This window comes from Barbus barbus, assembly GCF_936440315.1.
Source record: "Barbus barbus genome assembly, chromosome: 31".
In the NCBI taxonomy this organism is placed as follows: domain Eukaryota; kingdom Metazoa; phylum Chordata; class Actinopteri; order Cypriniformes; family Cyprinidae; genus Barbus; species Barbus barbus.
The window spans coordinates 1,901,207-1,921,629 of NC_136759.1; the positions used below are offsets into that span (position 1 = coordinate 1,901,207).

General features: G+C 35.2%; 1 protein-coding gene across 1 annotated transcript in view; it reads left to right on the forward strand.

Moving 5' to 3' along the window:
- Window positions 1–2,465: 2,465 nt before the first annotated feature.
- Window positions 2,466–20,423, forward strand: part of lrfn1 (leucine rich repeat and fibronectin type III domain containing 1) — a 64,535-nt gene continuing 46,577 nt past the window's right edge. Inside the window, exon 1 of the mRNA XM_079388234.1 lies at window positions 2,466–2,497. The gene's annotated coding sequence lies outside the window, so the exon portion shown is untranslated. The remainder of the gene's footprint in view (window positions 2,498–20,423) is intronic.

The following is a 20,423-nucleotide window of genomic DNA, read 5'->3' on the forward strand; positions in this document are numbered from 1 at the left end:
TCGTTTTGAGCTCAAGTGGCACTGAAGGACACGATCAGCCCTCGTATCTGTCCGGCATCTGCTGTGTGCTGTTGAGAGGAATCAGTCACGATTTGAATAATAACTAGATGAAATTCAGAAGAAAATGTGATTGGAGTTTAGTGAGAACTGGAGTGATGTGGGTGTTTGTTTACTGGCCCGAGTCTAAACTGCTAAAGAGTTCTGGCCTGTAGAATTGGCTCTGGTTTCTCTTTCAGTGTGCATCTGTGGGATTTCTTCAGCTGTTTTCTAGTCAAGCAGGTGAAAATGGTTCTTCTCAACAACACAGAATCATTCATGGATTCTAGACCACCCGATTCACTAGTAATTGTTGACTTCACAAACACCAGTGATAATAATCCATGTAAATGTGTTTCTTGACATAAGCAGCGGGGCCAAACTCACTGTCAAAATGTTGTGAATTTTTCATAATATTCTCTTTGGTCTCTTCTGTGTTGATGAAATATGAATAGAGTTGAGATGCTTGTTTCTCCTCTAAAGTTTTTTTAGTTGTTATAGAAACACTTCACGATGATGAATATCTGTAAACACTCATAATATAGTCAGTGATGTGCTTAATAATGACTGCTGATGTCTCGTCTCATTTGATGCTCTTTCATGCCTCAGGATATTTCACAAGTTCTCAACAGAGTTATTTTAGGGTTATTTATATACTATTGTAGTTTTAATTAATATTTTGAGTTAGCTTTTAATTTTTTTATTTTTAGTTTTAATATTAGTTAATTTTAGTTTCATTTTAGTTTTTTAAATTTTACTTTATTTTTATTAGTTATTTTTTTTAATTATTACTATTTATGTTTAATTAATTTTTTACTTCAGTTTATGGTTGTCGATTATTAAAAATCGTCAACTTCATTTTGCTCGCGTCGATTAACCGGCAAAATACCGGAAGTGGCGTATTTCACGGACAAGAATCCATAAAACACATTATTAGACTATTTTCCAAGGCTGCATGATATATTAAACCCATTTAAAAATTATTAAGCATAATTGTGAATTCACAAACGTATACGTTCACACAGTATATGCTCTTTAATTATTTCCATGCGTGTAGGTTAATTGCGCGCGTCTCACAGCGGCTCCGTTCACTGTAGCTCCACAGAAACGGTTCATTCATTTACATGTGGAGCATCTCAAACTCCATCTCTGCATGTTGTTGTGAGTTTGTGTTTACTATAACGTTCATCTGGGAACGCAGCGCGCGCCATTTCATCAGATTTGTATGATAAATCATTTCTAAATCTACACAAACACAGGAGAATACATCACGATTCATTTGGTTTCATAAAATATTTTTAAGTAAAATTGTTGATTTTTTTTGCGGGAAATTAGTCGTTTAGATTAATCGATTAATCGAAAAATTTGTCGTTAGATTAATCGAAATAAAAATAGTAGTTAGTGGCAGCCCTACTTCAGATTTAGTTTTAGTTGGGTTTTTTTTTACTTCAACTTATTTCAGTTAGTTGATAAGCCAACATTTCCCTTTTTTTTGTAATATTTATATTTTATTTCATTTCAGCTTTATTTTGGTAAATGGAAATGTTTTAATAGTTGTGCTTTTAGTTAACAGTAACAGTATTGTTTTACTATTATTGATATATTATTATAGCTTGTGTTAATATTTTGAATTAATTTGTATTTTTTCCGTATTCATTTTCAAATTTTGTTGCGTTTAATTTTTTTGTAAACGTTTTAGTATTTTTGTGAGATTTGTTATTTTTATTAGATTTTTTTTTATGTCTGTATAGATCTTAGAAATTATTCCTTGGCAACTAATGGAAATAAAATGTACATTTAAGATTTTTGTATTTTATTATATTTTAGTTAACATTTATTTTATTTTAAGTGCCATTTATATGGTTTTAGTTTTAGCTAACTATAATAACCCTGAACAATAAGGTAATATGTTTTCAGTTATGTTTTATTGAAGTATCAAATAGATTATTTCTCAGATGTTTTTATTAATTTACCTTGGCAAAAATAAAAATAGACACAAATGAGACTATAACACAATAAGAATATAGAGCTATAATATCAATGTGGAGCCGATCGTTTGATCTTACGGAGAATTTGATGAAGTTTATGGCATTATTGAGATATTTTCAGAAACATGAATTTCTTTTTATTCTAATATAATATATTTTATTTTATTCTTCAAAAATATTTTTATTTTTATTTTCTTTATGAGGAAAAAGTTCTCTTTTCGCTCTTTATATAATCTCATTGCTTTCTAAGAAAAATTATTGAGATATTAAAGAGATCTCATATGGGGACTCTCTTTTCTTCTCTATGTTATGTTTTAAATATGGTAAACAAGCATCATAAAACATATCATAAAACAACAGTTTCTCTTTGTTGTCATGGCTACAGGTGGCATCACTCCAGTTACACAGAAGCCCTTGAAAAGACGAGAGATGCCCTTTTGAGATGACTGACACTGGAACAAACTTCATATCTGGTGAGTGTGTCAGTTCACAATAACACATTTCCTCTCTCTTTCTCGCTCTGTTTCTCAAACCACTGCAGATCATGGTGAACGGAAACATCTGTTGTCAGGTCCCCTGTCACTGGATTTCTGGGAAATAATAGATTGGTACGTGCAGATAGAAGAAACAACATCTCGTCCCCTGACAACAGAGAATACAGCAGAAAACATATTAACATTTGTAAAATGATTCACCCAAAAATAAAAATGCAGCCTTTACTCTTCCGTATGCTGTTTGAAACCGTATGTTTTGTTTCTTCCATGCAACACAAATCAAGCTGTTTAGCAGAAAGTTCATGTTGCGTATTTTGTGCATTGAAAGTGAATGAAGTCTGTCAATACCTGGTCTTTTATTATCTAATAGTATTAGATTAATATTATTTGTAAGTCGCTTTGGATAAAAGCATCTGCTAAATGACTAAAAGTAAAGTAAGTAAAAGTAATAGTAGCAACAGCAAAAGGGCTACAGGTGATTTTTGTTATAGTGCACAAGTCATTTGCATATCATTTTTATGGTGCTTACTGTCATTTTAATTGAATACACTGCTGGTGAATAGGTAAAAACTGAACTAATAGATATCACCATTCTTCTCTAGTTGACAAGATTACACTACAAACATTTTGGTATAAGACGTTTTTTGAATTTTTTTGTTTAAATGTGCAAATATTGCATTACTTAATTAAATATACATATTAGATATTAAATATTCAAGTATGCATATTAATTATTAACATATTAGAATTAAAGAAGGGATTTTGGAGTTCTCTTTTTCCTGATTACTGATGTAACCCAAAAAACATAAAATAATGTCAACAGCCAGAAAGAAAGTAGGAATAAAAAATTAGGAAGCAAATCACATATGAACAATCCCTTCTACAAAACCCTTCAGAATATAGAAAGCAATAAAACTGCTAAGTTTGGTGTATGTAAGTGCTGCTGAAGTGGAGAAACAAACTCATTTTGAGAAAATGGTCAATAACGATATGTAGTGTAATCAAAATCTATTGACGCAAATAGATAAAGTGCAAAAATAAAGTCAAGCAAACCCTTCCATAAAAACATTCAGAAAATAGACGGGCATAAAACTGCTAAATGTGGTATGTAAGTGCTGCTGAATTGGAGAAACAAACTCATTTTGAGAAAACAACCTTTAAAGATATGTATTGCAATTGAAATACAGACACGAATAGATAAAGTGCAATAATAAAACCATGAAAGTTATATATTAACAAACCCTTCTATAAAAACATCCAGAATATAGACAGAAATAAAACTGTAAAATTTGGTGTGCGTAAGTGCTGTTAAGGTAGAGAAAAATCTCTTTAAAGTTATATATTGTAATTGAACTCTACAGATAGAAATGGACAGAACATGCAATAAAACAAATACTTAAAAGTGTATGTTGGATGTTTTCTTTCTACTAGTCTGTACATGTGTACATGTTATATAAAGCCAAATAGCCCAAGATCTCAAAATTAGCAAAAATTGTCAAATAGTCAGATAGTTCCTTGGGTATGTAGTCGGTATGAATAACAGGGTGCAACTTGGTTATTTGTCAAAATTGCCTTAGCAGTGATTTCTGAAGGTTTCGCTTTCATTGCATGCAAAAGAACAGCATGAGCATCTCGTTTTGTATTGCACAGAAGAAAAGAAACATCAGGGGGTGTAAACGATCACCAATTGTTCACTTTTGGCTGCTCCGTTCCTTTAAGAACCTGACAGCATGTACCATATGTACTACAGCTGATCCTTCATCCACACTAATTACATTCCAGCAGTTCAGTGCGTGTAGAGAGGGCCGGCGGCCAGGCAGCAGTCTGATGTTTTCCTGTAAACTCCTAGCGGTGGTTTCTGTGGTCTGTAGCGGAGAGCAGAAGAATCGGACAGATGGAGGTTGAAAGCTACGACATCATATCTGACCTGCTTACCATCTCTAATGCATTACACGTCTTTAACTGCTTAGCAGCTTCTGCTCCGAGTCCTTGCGTTGCTAGTAAATATCAACATTAGGGTGTGATTTAACTTACTGTATTTGGCAAGATTGCTGCTTTGAAACCTGAACGATGCAAGCAATGGCATGAAGCACCAGGTTGCTCCGGATGAATTGTCCTAATTTGAGTAAAAGCATCCATTGACATGTATCAGGTATTGACATGTATGTTTCATGTCCTTTTACTAGGCTGAATATTCAAAGTCAACATGAAATCAACATCTACTGAAAACATGTTCTTGGTTTTATGGTGCATGATTCATTAATGCACATTATTTGTGCATTAATGCACACATTTGTGCAAATTTTACCTTTACATGACCTAGGCTGAGTGCTTATTTTTAATTCAAGGTCCCATGCTATATTTTTGTTTTGAATATATACTGCACATGTAAATTGGGCTCTGTTTCATGAGGTTCAACGTCAGATTCCCAGTTTTTCAGGAGCATTTGTTCCCAAATTATTTTTCCCATTTGTTTTTCTTATATGCATTTTTTTTTTTATCTTTGTTGAAGTCTTATAAGCCACACACCAAACTAAACCTGCTACAAGGTGAATCACAACATTACAAACTCTGATTTGAAGAAAAAAAAAATAATAATAATTGAAAATAACAAAGGTACAAGTCTGTGTGCTTGTTGGCTTTAATAAGGGAAAGAACTATAATCTCATGAAGCATTGTGAATGACATAATTGAGAAAAAAAAGATAAATATAAAACTATTGATTAAAAGATGTTCACTATATAAACATATATACACATATAAACATGAAGTTTTAAATAAAACAAAGATTATACTATTCCAGGTTTTTACTTGAAAATTTCATGTTTTGTAGAGACAAAATATATTTAATATTTCTTGCAATATCTCTCATATACAGTATATACGCACACGCATACACACACACATATTAAAGTAGCTTGAGAGTTTAGAGAGACATGATCCATTATTTTGGCTCAATTAACTTGTGATTCTCTGATTGGTGGAGATTTCTTTGCAGAATTGTGGGTAATGTATTCTCAACAAGAATTCAACTATTAAGCACAATTATTTATAAAATAAGTTGAAATGGTGCAGGCCAATGGCTTCAACTGAAGCATATTGATTAACAACCTTGCAACTCAAAGTAATTCTGTCTTTGAAGGTTTATAAGTTATCATTAAAAATGTATTTCTCCCCTATTTGAGAAAATGAGTGGGATTTTTAATTCCTTACACTGTAGCGTTTATGTTAAACACAGAACCAGCAGATATTTGATTGGTTGCTATTAGAAACCACTACACTAATGGCAGGCATTGATTGGCTAATCCAGCTGCTGTGTTTGACCAATTGGGATTCCACTGGGGTCACTTCTGTAGGATCAATTAAAGCAAATTGACAGCAGACGTGACGAAGCTTGTCAAATCCAGACTGCGTCCCCAAGGATCCTGAGATCCACTTTAAGATGGTGATTCATCCTCCTCCTCCTCCTCCAGTAGATATTACACTCCATCAAATAATCTTCATCAATAAAAGATCTAGAGGTGCTTTTACTTTGGCAAAACGTGTTGCATTATCTTATAGATCTGCAGGTCGTCTTTATTCTGTGATATCAGCGATCGTGGCTAATGTCTTTAAAGCAGCCGCAGCGTTAAGCGCCGCTCTCATCTGCCGGAGGAGGATGATGTTTAAGCAGACAGACGTTTGTTACTTCCCTCACCAATCATGAAGTATTCATTACCGACTTCAAGGCATAACAGCTTATTGTATTATTCATGGCGAAAGCTCACGGGTTTATTCTGTAGAATAGTGCGGCTTCAAGGTGATGGAGACAATCATGTATGTGCATTCATAATCAGCTTCGTTAAGAGATGCCAGAGACATGCAAACTTTACAAACCAGTGGTTATAGTTTTGAGGATTGAAGTTGTCTTCACTGGTGTAAGTGAATGGCACTAAAGCATGGCATCTTTTAAGTTTGCAAGTAGTTAAACACACCTGTATAATTTATGTTTATGTCACTTTGTTTTAACAGAATGTGTTAAGTTCAGTTCAGTATCTGTCAGGTGTCTACAACAGTATTAGTCAAATTTACTATAACCATAATTCAGGTTTACTATTACAGCTTATTCACTAGTTAGTCTACTATAGTAGTACTGTACAGGGCCGAACTGGCCATCTGGAGAAGTCCAGAACGGCCATCCATCCAACGGCTGTCGGCCTGGCTGGTTCATCACCAAAGAAAAATGTCAGATTAAGTGACGTTGACGGGAGCGCTAATGTGATCTATTTTTGATTATAATAAAATGAAACTGACGCAAACGAGAGAGGGCTTACAAACAAAACAAAAAAATGTGAAGATAAAGGCGGTTGGGAGAGGCTAAAAGGAAAAAAAAGTGAAGTTACATCAGGTTACCTTTGCCCGCCTCTCTCACTATACACAGCATGTAGTCTATAGCACTATAGTAAAATCCCAGGACAACCCTATCTGAGCGTCCACTGCTATTTATCACTCTGCATTGTCTGGCATGAATATTCCATTCATTCATAAAGAGACAGCAGTGATTCTACAACGGGTTACATTTGAGAGATATTGAGTTAGAAAATAGAGTAAATGAAGTAGCCTACAAGGTGATTGCTCCGATTAACATGACACACACACACACACACACGTTTGTTTTTGTGAAAAGTGGTGACATCAGGCGTAATGGTTTTTATACTGTACAAATATACCTAAACTTAGCCCTCAACTTTCTCAAAAAAAACCCAAAAAACTCACTCTGTATGATTTATAAGCATTTCGAAAAGTGGGGACATGGGGCATTGTCCTCATAAATCATACCCATATCATTATACAAATTTATGTCCTCATTTGTCACAAAAACGTGCACACATACACACACACACACACAGAGAGAGCGAGAGAGAGAGACATATGAATACTCAAACTGAAGAATTCTGTTGTTTCAGGTTTCTAGATTCTAGGTTTGTTTATCATTGTCATATACATTTTGCATTCTGCATTCTGCTCTTTTTATGTACATTTCAAGTATTTTAGTTCATTCAATAATACATTTATTTCAATCCTCTGTTGAAAAAAATAAATAGAACCATCACATAATTTGTAATGGCTTTACTGGTTATAGTGAAAATTGTATTGGTTTTAATGGAAACTGTAATGAAGCCTATTGGTCTCTACTGGTAATTGACCACCTTCTATTCATGGCTTTTGTTAAAGCCACTAAATGCTAATCCCAAAACACACTACAGGAAACCATTATTTAATGGTTAAAAGTTGATGGTTTGTCATGTCATGTTAATGGTATTTGAAGTGGATATCATTCAAATTTCTGTGATGGTTTCTATTGTTTTTGTCAGCAGGGTCACCATGGGTTTTGTAATGTTATTTCCCATAAATGCGATAGGATTGCTGTAATATTGTGAGATAGTAGTGACTGTTTGGTGGGCCTATTTAGGAGAAAATCCAGGGCCATTTTTTTACTCCCAGTCCTTCCCTGGTACTGTATGTACAAAGTTTGGTGCAGTATCTGTTGTTTTGTTTCAAAAGTATTTTAAGTGTTAAGCCTTTCCGGTTTACTAGTAGTTTTGGACAGTACTTGTAAGTTTACTATAAGAGTACAAGTCAAACATCTTGGTAAAGCATGTTTTGAGTTCACTGTAGTCTACTATAGTAGTATGTGTAAAGTATACTGGTACAGTATCTGTCATTTTACTAGTAGTTTTCCACAGTATTGGTCACGTTTACTGTAACACTATTTGTCCAATGTTCTGGTTAAGCATCTTGCGATCTCTTTAATACTTACTGGTTCACTATCTATCATTTTGCTTTAATTATACTGTGTGAATTAAGTTGATCTTTTATGTTTACTAGTAGTTTTCTCCACGTTTCTCAAGCTATGAAGGTACCTATTGAGTTTGGCAGTAGTCTACTACAATAGTATGTGTGAGGTTTATTGGTACATTATGTCAAGTTTAGTACAATATTATCTACCAATTGTACCATTAATGTTTCAAGCTTGCATTAGTATTAGTACCGTGTGTGTGTGTGTGCTGGTGAGAGATAAGGAACCATCCAGAGACATGATGCTCTCTCGGAGTGAAGTGCTCAGATCCTCATAAATATGAGCGATCTGGGATTTGATTGATATCTCAGCTAAAAGCTTTCCTGCTGCGCTGCCAAGACTCTAAATCTGAGGGCCAGTTTTTTTTTGTGTCAGATTTTGCTTGTAGTGTTCAGTCTTTTCACTGCAACACTGTGGACATTCAGCTCCATTTGACAGAACAGAAACTAGTAGTAACAGTACTTATACAGCCTTTACAAGATAAACAAGATATTTCATGCACTCTATACGGGATTATGCTGCACTCAAAGCAATATTTAGGCCTAAATTGCATTTGCATTGCCTATAAATTTACATGCATTTGGATTACACAGTTTTAACGTAAATTAAACTTGTATGCATATGATGCTTATTTGTCAATCAAGCATAAATGAAACAGTACTAATAAACTGAATGTGTTTTAAATACACAGTAACCATGTTTAGATATTTAACATCAGTAAATCTTTTTTTAATCTAAATTTGCTTCAATCTCTTGCATTTTAACTAATTGAATATTGCTTGTTCCACAGCTAGACAAATTTTAACCATGTTCATGCTGGTAATAAATGTAATTGTTTTCACAGTGAACAGATTTATGCAAATTCTAATCAATTTGAACAGATGCATTTTGAAATATGGTAATTTACATAAAATCAAATAGATGCACATTTTTGAGTGCAGAAATCTGACCTGCATGTATGACTGACAAATATGCATCGCATTATGTTTATGTTGAAACTGTGTAAGTCAAATGCATGGAAATTTTGCATGCGATTCAAATACATAAATCTTAAATTTAGCCCTAAATATGCATCACAAGTAGGAGCATTGCTGCTTGTACCTGGATATATTTAACAGGATTATACAGCTAATCTTGTAAACACGCTTCTCGTGAATATATGAAATAATTGGCATCACAGTATATAGTCAACCGGTTATTATCACAAAATAAACCCCCTCAATATCACAAAAGAGACCGTATGCTTTGAAATAATAACCGTCTGACTGTGTAGTATCCCTTAAAGAGCAAATAGTGTACCTCAAAAAAAGTGGCACTGACATTTGAAGGTGTTTTAAAGTCAGTTGTTTGTAGATTTCTGTCTGTATTTGTGTTGGTGAAAGGGCAGCTGGGTAATTGTATTCCTGCGTGTGGTGCTGTAGTTTATCCCCGGCTGCGGTGGAGGTCTTATCGCTCGTGTGTGTCCACGCTCCTTATCTCTGAACTTGAACTGTTCCTATCAAATCTCAAGCTGCTGTATCCATAAACGACCTTCACATCCTCACATCACCCCGAGAGCCGAGCGCTAGTCCTTCAGATAAAAGCTAAAGTCTCTCACAAGCGCTCTGTGCCGGTACGTCTGCAGCTCTGAGTGTGTCGAGACCTTGAGGAGTAACACATTATTTGGAACGGATTAGGGTGTGTGATATTGATAAAAAATGAGCTCGATACCTGGATTATATTTTTCTGAGTGTATTTTTGTGCTGGTGTCTTGACTTCTTCTTTTTCATGTTTTGTGCATTAGTTCGTTCATAGCACTGATAGACATTAACTTGTTTATTAAGGGACGATATTTGTCACCTTAAATTGATTTCTGGGGCATTTGACATCTTTAGTAACCTATTTAGATACATGCATCATCTTTAATGTCTTTTAATTCTTCCATTGAATCAATAAATTCAGTTAGAATAATAAGACACTATGTTGTTACCAATCAAATGAAATCAGTATCAGAAAAATCCATTTTTTTGCAATGCAGACATGGTGCAGAAGCTGCATTTGTATAAGTAAGGCTATGAGATTAATAGTTTAAAAATAATGTTATGAATATTTAAACATGAAATGGTTTTGGAACAGTGTTAATTTTGGCAGGCATTTTTGATTTAGTCTTAGTCTTTATCTTGAGATGAAAAAGCTTAATAGTCTTAGTCACATTTTAGTCTTTCATAGTTTTAGTCTAGTTTTAGTCGACGAAAAGTCATTGCATTTTTGTCAACTTTTAGTCATTACTTTTAGTCAAACTGCAGTTACCTACATTTATTTTGGTAGCTATTTTATATGTAGTATTCAAACAAAAATAGTCATCAATTCTTCTCTCTTTAGACCAAATCAATTAAGCTTAGTTATGAGAAATTTGAATCAAGGATTGAATTTGGAAAAACTGGTATTTTTCAGATACAGTAGGTTTACTTAACAAGTATACATTTATTTAACATCTTTTGTTGGTTAACATTTATGACAGATATTTAGGAATGCTGTCCATTTAAGACGGAAGGTATGGAGCTGCACAACGGTTCTGTTTGGAATTATTTTCATTGATGAAACAGAGTGAAAATTATTTTTTTGAGAATATTGTGTCTTCAGTATTGACTTTTTATTGAACTGTTGAACTGTGTTTATTGAACTGTTGTTTAAATCAGTATTTTGTTTTTAAATTAAATGATACTTTAAATATGAAACTTAAACTGCCATTAGGTGAAGTCAAGTCACTGCCTTAATGAGTGAGTCATTGAGTCATTCACTGAACCCCCAACTGCTCCCTTGGCGCCACAGCATAAATGGCTGTCCACTGCTCTGGGTGTGTGTTCACGGTGTGTGTGTGTTCACGGTGTGTGTGTGTTCACGGTGTGTGTGTGCACTTTGGATGGAGCACAATGCAGAGCACAAATTCCGAGTATGGGTCACCATACTTGGCCGTATGTCACTTTCACTTCACTTCAGTCCACTAAACAAGATCACATTTGCAATTACAGAAAAAACAGCGTGCTGGCTCGTCTGATATTGATTAACTATATCATATAGAAATATAAGACAAAAACTCATACAGGTGCATTTTTGCTCCATATGTTGAATTTCATTGATATTCTTACTGCATTCTCTACTCTAGGATACATCACACAGTGAAAGTGTGCACCATCAAGGCCTGATTTTGAAACAATTACTATATTATTATGGATAATACTGAAAAACAAATGGTTGTGTGCTGTTGTCAGTCAAGCTGTCAATCAAACGCACCAGCAGCGAATCGCTTCTGCTAGTCTGTGTTGTTAATTATATCAATCAAGCCACATCAAATGTTAAAAATACAGTTTTCAGCAGTCATAAAAGACAGAAGTCATCAGTATCTGATTAACGCCATTGTAATTTGTGTCCTGATTAGCCGTGTAGCGGGGCTCTTTCTGTCTGGCCCTGTAGGGGTCACAGTTTCAAACACTTCATCTTCATTACAAGACAATCAGAATTAACTACACATGAGAAAAATGACTAATTATCACCTGCTGACTTGCTCAGTGGCATTAATCCTCACTTTGAGTTGGTGTTGTTGTAGTTCTGTTTTTAAATATGTATGTGCATTTTTGTTCTCTGAAACGTTAACTTTCATATTCCAAATACATGATCTGGTAGTCAAGCCCTTGTATTATGTTGCAGGTCAATCTGACACGTTTTGAGACCGGTCAGAAATACTTCTTAAACCATGAAAACTATGATGGTTTTTTGTACATTTTGTGACTTGTCATGAAGTTAATTTAACATAAAAGTCATAATTATGACAAAGTCAATGTTATCACATGCATGTCATAATTATGAGATAATCATAATTATGACAAAGTTGAAATTATGAAATACTAACTCATTATGAGATAAAAAGTCAAACTTATATCTCACTAAGGCATAATTAGAATAAACGTCGACAAGAATAATGAATGATGACATATTAATTCATAATTATGAGATAAAAAGCTAATTATGGCAAAGTCAAGATTACAAGATACTGGCCCGGTTTCACAGACAGGGCTTAGACTAAACCAGAATTAGGCCATAGTTCAATTAGGACATTTAAGTAATTTTTATAAATGTGCTTAGGAAAAAACATTACTGGTGTGCATCTTGAGGCAAAACAAAGGCACTGATATATTTTAAGATCTGTCAGTGCAAGTTTATTTCAGTTGAAACAGCTCAGAATTACATTTTAGTCTAGGACTAGGCTTAAGCCTTATCTATGAAACCGGGGGACTATGTCATAATTATTATATGAAAGTCATTACAACAAATTATGACATACTAATTTATAATTATGAGATAAAGTCGATTATGACTTTATCAAAATTATAAGTCATATTTATGAGATAAAAAGTCTTAAAAAAAACGTATGGCATACTCTGTAATTATGATAAAAAGTCATAATTGACATAAAAAGTCTAAATGATTGTCATAATTATGAGATTCAATTATGACAGTCAAAATGATGATATGCTATGTCAAAATCATGATATAAGAATTTGAAATTGAGATAAAATGTCACTTATGACATGGAAAGTCAACATGAGATAAAGTCATAAATATGCCAAAAATTTGACTGTCATAATTGGCTTTATGTCATAATTATGAACAAAATTTCCCAAGCATGACTTTTTTTCTTATGTGGTAGATATTGACTTCCATGATATTATGAATTACTGCCCTTTGCTAAAATAATTTTGTGACACTTTGCAAAAATTATATTACATAATGCTTTCAGGTCAATTTGACCCAAAATAAAAATTTTTTTGATGCATTTTATGTCATTTTCTCAACTACCTTCTGAGGGAATATACGTTTCATTCATGCATTTGCAAGCGTACATTTTTATGAGTTAATGCATATTAATGCATAAGAGCGTCCCAAATCAGTCACTTACCAGGCTCCTTTTCTAGCTGGTATCTGCTTAGGGTTTGTAGCAGAGCTGTTGTGTTCCTAAACTGTCTAAAGATTGGCCTTGAAAAGCCTTTGATTTTAAACATTAATCTTGATAGCATCAATATTTAACAAGGTCTTCTGATGTGCCACTTATGATACAATCTACAGCATGTCCCTGAAAAATTAAACATTACTGCAGGTGTCGTCTCATTCTGTAAGATGGAGACCTGTGTCTGGAACGCAGGTGAGAGTTGACGGAGGGGCAGGTGTGTGATTCCTCTGATGAAAACACACACCAGGTCATGTGACAGGTGGGCTGGCAGCCGGCCATACGAACACACAGACCGAGCTGATCGCTAACGCCATGCAGGGGATTCTCAAGTTTTTCATTTTTCAAAACAGCATTAAACAGCTTGATTTGAAGTGTCCAGGGACAGTATTAGGAAGAGAATATGCATCACTCGTAGCAAAATGAATGTGAGAAATCATATTGCTCAGAATGGCAGCAATAGGAATTGGTGCTGTTTTTATATTGTAGTATTTATAAATGTTTTAAATTAGCTTTTGTTTTTATATATACAGTTTTTTCATTTATTTTATTTATTTTTTGGTAAACATTTGGTTTTTTTTAGTAGATTTTTTAATGTATATTTTGTTTAGCTTTTTATTTAGTATTTTTTTTTTGTACTTCATCTTATTTTATTCTGATATTTGTGTACTTTTATATTTTTTTAACTTAAAATTTGTAATCTAATATTTTAAATCTATATCCGACCTTTCAGTTTGTTTTTTGGTTGTTTCCTTTTTTGCCAAACACCAAAAACACCAAAAATAAATTTGTGAATCTAATTGTTAATTTGTTGAAATTTCCTCATTCAAGTCCTGTCAAAAATATGCATTAAAATTATCAAATGTGAAAGTAAAGACATTTATAATGTTACAAAAGATTTATATTTCAAATAAATGCTGTTATTTTAAACTTTCTATTCATCTGTGGAAAGAAATGTCGTGCCTCGCAGGACCACGGTGCTACATAAATACAGACATACAACAATGAAGTAAAAAACACTAAAAACCTATACACTACTAACCTACTGACAGATTTTAACTATAAGTATACTATATATAAGTATTTACCCTATACAAACTAAAAAATAAAAGATAAAAAATACAAACTATACGAATGCTTCACAAATACTGTACATGTGCAAAGAGAGACATTTTGAGTCAAGTAGCTGGTTGGGGAACAGTGCAGGATGATTTGTAGTGCATGAGCATATAAACATACATGTATTGCTGAGTCTTTTGTGGGATTGTGTACACACAGCAGTGTGTGTAAAGTGTCTAGTGCACATAGAGGAGAGTGTGTTACAACAGGTGGTTTGTACAGGCCCACTCACCTGTGTGTAGCACACTACGAATTGCACAAAACAAGTTCCATACAGTTTTTTCTTTGGTGTGGGAAGGTTGGGGGGGTGTTTGGGGGGGGGGTGGTCCATGTTTCAGGAGGTAGGGGTTTGCATGGTGTTTCAGAGGGGGGCGGGGTGGTTTGAGTTCAGGGCTCTCACAGCCTGGGGGAAAAAGCTGTTGAGCAGTCTGGCGGAGCGGGCTCTGATGCTCTGGTACCGTCTTCCTGATGGTAGGAGCTGGAAGAGACTGTGGGAGGGATGGGTGGAGTCCTTCACGATGCTGTTGGTTTTGCTTGAGCATCGTGCAAGGAAAATGTCCAGGATAGAGGGGAGAGGGGCACCGATGATCTTTGCAGCTGTGTTCACTGTCCGCTGGAGGGTCTTGCGGTCAGCAGCACTGCAGTTCCCGTACCAGACAGTGATGCAGCTGGTCAGCACACTCTCAATGGTGCCTCTGTAGAATGTGGTGAGGATGGGTGGAGGGAGACTTGCTCTTTTCAGCCGGTGGAGAAAGTGTAGGCGCTGTTGTGCCTTTTTGGAGAGTGACATGGTGCACCCCCAGGAATTTAGTGCTGCTGACTCTCTCCACAGTCGAGCTGTCGATGGTCAGTGGGGGGTGGTCAACGGAGTTTCTTCTGAAGTCCATCACAACCTCCTTTGTCTTCTCCACATTCAGGGACAGATTGTTAGTGCCACACCATTCAGCCAGCTGTGCCACTTCCTCTCTGTAGTGCGTTTCATCGTTGTTGCTGATGAGACCTACCACTGTTGTGTCATCAGCAAACTTGATGATGTGGTTGGAGCTGAACTTGGCAGTGCAGTCGTGGGTCAGCAGTGTGAAGAGCAGCGGGCTGAACACACAGCCTTGTGGGGCCCCTGTGCTCAGTGTGGTAGTGCTCGAGGTGTTGTGGCCGACACGGACTGACTGAGGTCATCCGGTTAGAAAGTCCAGGATCCAATTACAAAGGGAGTTGTTAAGGCCCAGCAGGTTTAGTTTATTTATGAGCTGTTGTGGGATTATTGTGTTGAATGCCGAGCTGAAGTCAATGAACAGCATTCTAACATAGGAGTCTTTATTTTCTAGGTGGGTAAGAGCCAGGTGGAGGGTGGAGGAAATTGCATCGTCCGTAGAGCGGTTTGGACGGTATGCAAACTGGAGCGGGTCGAGTGTGTTGGGGAGGCTGGTTTTGATGTTGTGCATGACTAGCCTCTCAAAGCACTTCATCATAATTGGAGTCAGTGCTATGGGACAGTAGTCATTTAGACAGGACACAGGTGATTTATTTGGTACCGGTATGATTGTTGTGGATTTGAGACATGTGGGGACGACTGCTTGGCTCAGCGAGGTGTTGAAGATATCTGTTAGGACATCTGTCAGCTGTGCAGCACAGTCTCTCAGAACACGGCCAGGTATGTTGTCAGGACCCGCAGCCTTGCGTGGGTTAATCCTAGATAGGGTCTTCCTTACGTTGGCTGGAGACAGACAGAGCGCCCGGTCGTTGGGAGGTGTGGGTGTTTTTGTGCAGGTGTGTCATTCTGCATTTCAAACCGTGAATAAAAGTGGTTGAGTGCACCGGGGAGGGATGTGTCATCATCACAGGCCTGTGGCGGGGGCTTGTAGTCAGTGATGGTCTGAATGGCTTGCCACAGGCTCCGTGTGTCTCTGCTGTCTGTGAAGTGATTGTTGATTTTTTGAGCGTATGACCGTTTTGCATTTTTGATGCCACAGGACAGATTGGCTCTTGCTGTTTTGAGGGCTGCTTTATCTCCTGATCAAAAATCAGTACTGTCAAAAATATGCATTAAATTGATCAAAAGTGAAAGTAAAGACATTTATAATGTTACAAAAGATTTCTATTTCAAATAAATGCTGTTATTTTAAACTTTCTATTCAGCTGTGAATCCTGAAAAATAAAATGTTTCACAGTCTCCACAAAAATATTGGGCAGCACAATTGTTTTCAACATTGATAATAATCAGAAATGTTTCTTGAGCAGTAAATCAGTATATTAGAATGAATTCTGAAGATCATATGACACCGAAGACTGGAGTAACGATGCTGAAAATTCAGCTGCGCATCACAGAAATAAAATACAGTTCAACATATACTCACATAGAAAACAGTTATGTTAAATTGTAATAATATTTCACAGTTTTAACTGTATTGTTAATGGCATAAATGCAGCCTTGCTGAGCAGAAGAGCCTGATTAAGATGCATTATCAGGCGTGAACTGACTTGCCTTTAAATGACTTTTATTTTGCTCCCCTCCAACATCCTGCCACACAGAGACGCTTTTCACTGTCTTTTCAGTTCCCAGTGGATAAAATTAAGTCTCAGCCTTCACTTTACTCTTGTCAAACAGTCTGTTTCGCCCTGAAATATGTCAGACTGCAGAAGGCAAATGGCATTTCGTATTGAAGGCATTGATTTATTTAGGTCATTTGGTTTCTTTGTGAATCCTGCGCTCAGCGTTCACAGTCCAGATGAAGCTCCAGAAACCCCAACCCAACATCATTAGAGATGTCTCACTTCTGGGTGTCATTTAACAGGTTTTATTTCACACTATTGCTGAGTCTTACTGTGGTATTTCATCATGCTGGCGTTAATGCTGACTCTGTACGTTCAAGAGGTGGTCCGGTTCGCTTTCCAAATGTCATGTGCTAACTAACCCAAGACAAATGTGTTAAATGTGCAGTGCGTCCATGTTCAGCGACTCACGGATGATTACGGGCTCCTTCACCAGCTGTCGACTCCTCCTAATTACAGCTCTGACATCAATGACAGCAGATCTTAGAAAGCGTAGTGGAGGAAATTGCACAAATACAGAACGGGAGGTGGAGCTGCTTTTCTGGATGGATGAACGTCTGCTTATGTGTTACTGATGTAATTCCTGTGGGCTGGAGTTAGTGAGCGAGCGCCGTGTAAACAGTACTTTAAGGGAGTTACGTCACGTCTCTTCCATGTGCCTATCTGATAACCAAGCAAATGTTAATTTGTTTAATTTGACATTTTTTTCCAGTATTTTATTTCAAGTTTGAATTCTAGTCACATTTTAAGCGCATTGTACAAACTTAAAAAGATAATTCACCCAAAAATGTATTTATGGTTTATTTAAATAGGGACATTTACAATATATATATATAATTTAAATGGATTACAATTCTGTCATCATTTACTCACCCTGATCCAAACCTCTGACTTAAAAAAAAAGGTATTTTGAAGAAGGTTTACAAAAAATCTAAATATTCAAAACAATATATAAAACAATATATAATAATAATAATTTTCCAAGCAATTTTTTACAACAAATATTCCTTCTATTATATAAAATTATATTTGTTGTAAACAATAGTTTTAAATAAATTGAAATTACTTTATTTTACACAAAGTTATCAAAACAATATTGAAAAAAACACTATTGTTCCTAAATATTTTCTTGTAATTTATATTTTGTTAATATTTTATTTCAAATATTTTTAGATATTTTTACATTTTGTTTTATTTTACATATTTTTTTTACAAACATTTTTCAAAATGTCTGCTTTAGAAGAAAAAAAACCTGTCAAAACGTAATCTGTTTTTTTTAATAAATCTATTACAAAATCAAATATATAACAAATCTAAAATATTACAAAAATATAAAAAATCGAACAAATCTATACATAAACATTGTACCTTTAAATTGTGATTTTTCTTTATATTTTTATTTTAATACATTTTTTTTATATATATATTTAAATATTACAAATATTTTGGTCATTTTACAAACTTTTTTCAAAATATCTTCTTTTATGTTTTACAGAACAAAAACAGGTTTGGAAGGACCGCATGTATGATGACAGAATGGTCATTTTTGTCTCAATTAACCCTCTAAAATGTGTCCTGCATTAGTGTTCAGTAATGAAAGGGTTGATATAGTTTCCTTCAAATGTCTGTGCTGTTGAGCATTTCAGTAATTGACCTGGAAAAAGACAGTCTATTCTAATACCCGCTCGCAGCCCATTATGAATTGCATTCTGACACACTTCAAAAAGCAAAACATTAAATTAATCTTGTAGCTGGAAGCGTTTGCATTCAGTTCTTGTATTTTTCAAGCTTTATGATTGTGCATTCAAAACTGTGCATTTCTACCTTCCTAGGCTTCCATTGTTTTATTACTGTACATATTTTTCTTATGTTTCAAACCTGTGGATGAATCAAAATGACTTTCAGTGGCACAGATGTTGTATTTTACAAATAATATCAGTTGCTCTTCCTCTTTTAATTGCAGAAGCGGCTTCAGATATTAACATTGTGGGTCGCCTGATTGCTCTGAGGCTCTCTGGTTTTAATCGGGACAGTCTGGTGCGAGGGCACTCTGGGTCTTAGTCTGACTCAGTAAACACCAGAGTCCTGTGTGCTGCTGATTACTGCTGCATGAATCACAGTGCAGGACAGTCATTCCTGCTGCTGATGTAGATGCACTGTTCAAACCTACTGAGCGTACCATCCAGACAGCATGATAAGCCATTGTGCATGCTCTCCAAGGCTGCTTTCAAAGGTTAGTTGTATAATTATTTTAAGATGTCAAAATCTAAAGCAGCACTGCATGCAATCCCAGAGTTGAGAATCAGAGAACAGAGAGTGTAGTGCAGATCGATCGATCTATCTATCTATCTATCTATCTATCTATCTATCTATCTATCTATCTATCTATCTATCTATCTATCTATCTATCTATCTATCTATCTATCTATCTATCTATCTATCTATCTATCTATCTATCTATCTATCTATCTATCTATCTATCATCTATCTGTCTGTCTATCTATCTATCTATCTATCTATCTATCTATCTATCTATCTATCTATCTATCTATCTATCTATCTATCTATCTATCTATCTATCTATCTATCTGTTGTTCTTTCTAATTATCCATCCATTCATCTATTGTTCTTTCATCCATCCATCCTTCTTTCTCTCTATATATCATCCATCTATTATTCCTTCATCCATCTATCCATCCATCCATCCATCCATCTATCTTTCTATATATACATCCTTCTATGTATTAGTATTTCATCCATCCATATTTCTATTTATCCACCCACCCATCCGTCCATCTATTGTTATGTCCATCCATCCATCTATCTATCATCATTCTTTCTATCTAATCTAATCTATCCATCCCATCCATCCGTTTGTCCATCTATTGTTTATCCATCCATCCATCCATCCATCCATCCATCCTTCTTTCTATTTATCTGTCTATCCATCCATCCATTCATCTATTATTTTTCCATCCATCCATCGTTCCTTCTATTTATCTGTCATCCATTGTTTTTATCCATCATCCATCTTTCATTCTATCCATCCATCATCCATCGTTCTTTTCATCCATCCATCGTTCCTTCTATCCATCCATCCATCATCCATCGTTCTTTTCATCCATCCATCGTTCCTTCTATTTATCCATCATCCATCGTTCTTTGATTTTGCCGGTTTGTCTGTTAATTATTACATAATTTTATGCATCTGGTCTTTGAAATAAACAGTTTTTATTTTTAAAAATGTGTTTATCTGTAAATGTCAATTCATTTTAAATCTACCTTCTTACATTCAAATTTGAATTGCAATTCTCAATTCAGATGCAGTATTTCTGGCATCTTAATTCAGTTCTGACTGATGTTGTGTTGACCACATTATGACCTCACTGCTTATTCATTTATTAACTCTAGTC